This window comes from Barbatula barbatula, assembly GCF_947034865.1.
Source record: "Barbatula barbatula genome assembly, chromosome: 12".
NCBI classification, from domain to species: Eukaryota; Metazoa; Chordata; class Actinopteri; order Cypriniformes; family Nemacheilidae; genus Barbatula; species Barbatula barbatula.
The window spans coordinates 2,617,532-2,623,691 of record NC_136775.1 but is presented as its reverse complement, the minus strand read 5'-3'; positions in this window follow the sequence as shown (position 1 = coordinate 2,623,691).

Genomic DNA, 6,160 nt, shown 5'->3' with positions numbered 1-6,160 from the left:
AGACCGGCACCATATTATACAAATGCAGGGGTTCCATTCGATTTTTTACCATTTTGGGATGAACTATCTAAGTAAGTCATTTTCGCAGGGCACAATTTTAATGTAAGCGGAATAGTTCCAGTGCACACTACATTAACTTTCTAATGTTCATTTTATGATCAGATATCGGTCTTAAAATAATCACTTGTGCAAAAATTTCAATGGATCTCGCCCTAATAGCTACAGGCTTAGATAATTGAGCAGAAAACTAAGAATGTGTCTCAATATCTTAATAATATTCAACTTTCAGGCTCTGAAAATACTGATGCTGCTTATACCGTTAATGTTCATAAGATTTCTGTCAGAAACAAGTGCTCCTTTCAGTATTCCTGTCTCCCTTCATTTTTGCTGAACGCTGGCCTCTGGCAAGCTCCCAGGGCCGGAGAGGAATAAGATCTATTTGCCAACTGTACAGAACACAGTTTCTCTGCACCGAAGGTCTTGAATGGGCTCTTTTTCCTCATGCCAAAGTCTTTCATTCATCAAATTCTGTCGAGGGACTGCACATATGTATTCTTTAAATCATAGACGTAAGCTGCTCTCCGTTTTTCTACTCTGACTTGCCGGCTTCTGCATTTGAACACAGGACTTCTGGTAATATTTTCTGAGGTTCATTGTTGATTTTAGTTTCAACGGTGGCCTGAATAGACACTGAAAGATTGTTTTTTATGAACAAAGACATCCATAGAGCATTTTTCTGCTAATGGTCGCCAAGAACTGTATAGTTTAAAGCATTCTTACAAATATATTTCTCTGTGTTTAGAAGGACAAAGACGTTTATACAGATTTGGAACAACATGAAGGTGAGTTAATGTGATTTTTCGTTTTTTGGGTGAACTGTCCCTTTAAACTGAACAAAAGTTAGAAATGTTGCCTTGGTGACAAACTGAAATAAGTTGGAATTAAAGAAACTAAATAATTAACTAAGGATAAATACAAACTAAAGTTAACCTAAAAGAAAAGAAAACAAAAATAGCCAAACTAAGTAAACTATAGTCCCAGACTAAAATGAATGTTTGAGCTGTCTTACCTGAAAATAAATATCTTTAAATACATCATTGCCATTGTTTTGTCTGAAGATGAATACCAGTGATGAGTTTATCTAAGGCATTTTATAAAAAGCGACTTAAATATCTTAATTTAACCAAACCATAGTCCTGGCTTAAGCTAAGCCTTGTCTGTGAAACCGGGCCTAAGACTATTAATAACATTATAAAAACGACTAAAATAATCTCAGGATACGGTCAATATACTAAACACAATCAAATTATTTTTCCAGCGCAATAAAGACTCAACGTTTAACGTGGACCAGATTTCAGTCAAAACCTTGGCTATGCTTCACTACCCCATAGAAACATGCAGTGTAATACATTTACATTCATTTTTTTTTATTTTTTTGTAAGTGAATATAAAAATAATCTGAAATATAATAGTAGAATACATAATAAAATATGTATTTTAACAGAAAACATCAAAACTGTACAACACTCAAACTGCAGATGGCAGTCCTGAAGTCCCGTGTCTAAACTCAGGAATGAATAATGTTGAGAATTTTCCCAGACAGATTTCATTGTCTGTTATGACAGCACGTCACTGTGCACCATACATCAGTTTCACGGTGAACGTGTCTCCCAGCCGTCTTCACGGGTCACCGGATGCACTGAATGCAGATGGAGATGAACTGCTGGACCGTCCCCATGGTAACCAACTTAGTAGATGAGAGCAAGCCCTTAAAGACAAACTGGAAGAAAGAAACCTCGATGTCTGCGTTGTCTTTACATCATTGTCTGGAGAGAGGCAGAATATCAAGCATACACAACAAAAGTGATGCAGGTGGATGCACCATGACAATACTTGCAATAAGGTATACTTACCACAGACATTCCTTTTCACCACCATCTATAAAAATATGTCATCAGGATACAAAAAGTTGAATCAAATATACGTTAGTATTTACTATAGTAAAGTTCCAAGATACTGTGGTGTTTTTGAACCTTATCATAGTAAATATTAAAGTACCCTGCAGTATTTACAGATATTCTATGCAATACTCGTGGGAATGATCTATTGTGTAAATCTTGAGTACCCAAGCAGCTATGAAGTACTCTTTTGAGTTTTTACAGAAAGTGGTGATGAAGATCACACCAGACCATGCTTCTGCAAAAGCACACATATTAAAAAACAAGCTTCTGATGCACAACTTGTTAAACAACTTGTCAAGCTTTTATGTGTTTGTTTGTACACCGTCAGTGTTTCATATTTTGGTTCAATTTTGTTTGGCCCATGTTTGTTCCTTTAATCTTACATTTGTTATGTACAAATAGTATAACACACACACACACGCTCCTTGAACACTGTTGTTTCATATTCCTCAATTAATACACACACAAACACATTTGTTTACCATGTTTAAATACTGTTGTTTGCTACATCCGAAGTTAAACACACTGATATACACACATTTGTTTTTTATGTTGGAATACTGTTGTACTTATAAGTAACGCTAATATACACAAACACTGAATTTGTTTCTCATGTGTCAATACTGTTTTATTACATGAAGTGTATTACACATATACACACTAAAATATCAATATAACAAATATTTGTTTCCAATATCGAAGCACTGAAATGTAAAAAAATTAAGAATGTTGCTTCAAAACAGTTTACATTATCGTAACTAGAAGAATTATTTTAAAAATTATTTAAACAAGTTAACATAATGCATATTAGTCATTTACGTGCTTTTAAATTTACATGATTAAAACAGCAAATAATGTTTAGTTATGTCAACTTAGAAAAGCAATTCAGCACCAGACATAATTTAAAATAATAAGTTCAAATAACTTATGAAACTAAGTTGACTTAACTTAAAAACTTGAGTTCAAAAGCTGCCTTAAATGTATAAGTTGAAACGGGAAATATTTTTTACAGAGTAGTTAATACAAAATACTGTAGTACACATCAACGGGGTGTTGTGATTACTATAATTTACTATAGTATACTACAATTTACTATAGTAAATTCTAATGTATAATATTGTGTATTTTATACTGGGGGGCGTTTCAGCGGACACACACGCACGCACGCGCACACACACACCACAATGGTATTCTTGTGACGTCATGTACAACAAAAACATGGTATTACCATAGTACATTGAAAATAAAGCATGGTAAAGCTCAGAAAAGCAAGAAAAACAGTATTATGGTGAGGTCATAAAGGCACAATTTAATTCTTTTTGACTTGATCAGTACAGTAATGTATTGAAATGGAGATGTGGATTCACACTGGGGGGGCAACAGTGTCACGTGGTGACCGTACAGCTCGTTTCAATGAGTTTCTCCGCTCTGACTTTGAACAGTCCGGATGATGTTCCCTGGCTCGATGAAGAGCCGGGCTAGAAATAGACAAGACCTGGAAATGAAATGAAGTCTCTCCAGGATCTTAATTACGACTCGTAGCTGCAGGAGATTTTCTCTGATGGGAAAATAAAACAATAAGCCGTGAGAGGCTGTGATAAAATCCCCATAATGCACGACCTTGAGTAGCGTTTGGCTCCCAACCAACGCGGCAATATGACAAATGACACATACCGCAGCTTCAAATGTGAAATCAGAAACAGTACGCTTTCATATGTTTTACTATATTGAAATTACATTGTGTGTACAGTACATATCACATATAAATTGAACATTTATGAAAGCGAGAGTTCACCCAAAATCATGTAGTAAAAATTACTGTCATCTTTTATTCATCCTCGTGTTATTCCAAACCAGTTTGACTCTCTTTCTTCTGCAGAAAACAAAGATATTTTGAAGAATGTTGGTAACCAAACAACATTGGACCCCATTGACTTCCATCATATGGGCACAAAACCACCGAGACATTCCTCAAAATATCTTTTTTTGTTTTCCACAGGTTTTGAAAGACATCAGAGAATCTTTATTTTGGTTGAATACATTCAGAAAGGACAAGATAAACGTCAAGTTTGAACAATCCTTTCCATAACATCTACTTTAATTTAATATCGCAGTCTATTTTATAGTTCTTGTACAATTCAGTGGTGCTTATTATTGTGGTAATACTTATTTTCATGTATAGCATCAATGTTTTAGTGTATATTTAACTCTAGTACATTTTTAGCTTATGTCGTTCATTACAACATGTCGGTATCTTGCAAATAAAAAACTGTCCAAATATTCACAAGTATTTTCCAATTGTCACTGTCAGAAAATTCTAGAAATGTCTGTAACACAAGGAAGGTGGGATGAAGCGATGATGGGTGACTACGTCTGGAACTTGGTTCGTGAAGACAGTATTAGTCATAGAAGCATCATTTTTAGTAACTGTTAGATTAAAGTCGTGTTATTCCAATACCATGTCATTTCTGCGTACGAGTAGTAATACCGAATTGTATAAATGTGTGAAAATATATATATTTTTTCCAGTACCGTCGATGTAAAACATGTTTGTTCCGCATCTTAAACTTCACAAAGAAACAGTAAAAAATGAAAGTGAAAAACAAAGTTTTACAAAATTTGTTTAATTGTGTATTTGCGCCCCAGTTTCGAAGAAATGCATGAATATTTATGTTACGTAGAGTTGCATCAAGCCATAGTCGAGGTTTGATCCCAGCGGTTTAACTTGGAACACCACATGAGTTTAACATTCAAAAAGGGTGGGCCGGAAAAATCGTAGCAGCGTCTGACACCCGGGAATCTTACAAAAGAAGCCATTTCGTGTGTCACAGTGCCATCAAAGGAAGCCAATTTCTACTCTGCCTTTTTACCCCACAGATTTAGAGAGCAGATGGAGAAGTCATCCCTCCGTGACAGACAGCCGAGACAGAAAGAGAGAGAGACCTCCAGAATCTTCAGTCTGAGGGTGCACTGCAGAACACGGCTCTAATTCAACAGCAGCTGTCATAAAGCAAACAGTCATTTCTCTGAACCAGTCACAAAGCACACAATCTCTCATCTGAATGACAATACCGCCAAAAACAACAACTCGTGATTGGATGACGTGAAGAAAAAGACAATTGTATTGCTCCGATGTTACTCCTTTGTAAATCGGGAGATTTGGAGTTTCATGAGATGTTTCTCGTCAAATTGCTTGAGAGAAATAAAAATATAAACAAATGAGAGTATAATTGTTGATATGCATGCATAGTATGGAGGTGTGAAATGAATGTCGATTGTAGACACATCATGGACATCTATTCTGAAACTCAAATGTGGTTCTCAAACTGGGGGTCCCGAGATGGATCCAGGGGGGCCACAGATTTGATCAAACAGAGATTTTTTATAGATTTGATGCTATCAAGCGTAAGAAAAATAAGATCATCAACCGAATAAATTGATGGGCTAGCATTGTATAAGTGAATATGTTTTTGGTTAAAGTTTAAGATTATAAGTCTTTATTTGGGGGGCCGCAAAGCGATGCACTGTACACAAAGGGGGCCTTACAACGGAAAAGTTTGAGAACCAGTGCTCTAGAGACATTTGTGAGAGTTCTCAATGTTTTTCTCAGGATGAATTAAGAGTTGAATTCCAAAAATAGATAACTCGGTTTTTAAAATCATTGAAAATCTTTTTTTTATGATGACATCATGCGTTTATAGTGTTTTATTGTGTTAGTAAGCTGTATGTTTCGAGTTATTACGGCTAAGATCTAAACATACCAGTTTGATTGATATTAATTTGAATGCACGATAAAAAAACATGATTTTTGAACAATTAAAAAAAAAATATATTTTTAATAAACTCTTCAAATATCTGAGACACACATGAGAGTCAAGCAAAGTTTTCTCTCCATTTAATCTCACTGATGTCTAAGAGGATTAACTGAGATATTAAAGATTTTTCTTCCTGGAACAGCTATCATTCATTTATTCACCGTCATGTTGTTTTGTGATTTTCTTTCTTTTGTGAAACACATTCTGTTTTTCCATACATACAAATTGACAGCGACAATGTCCGTCTGGCTTCTATTAGGCTACAAATCTCCATAAAAACACCACACCAGTTGTCAGGACTGTTTTGTGGGTCTTTTGAAGCTGTGAGAAGCTTTGGATGAGAGAAGAACTAAAATTGAAATGGTTATTAAATGGCGTGCGACT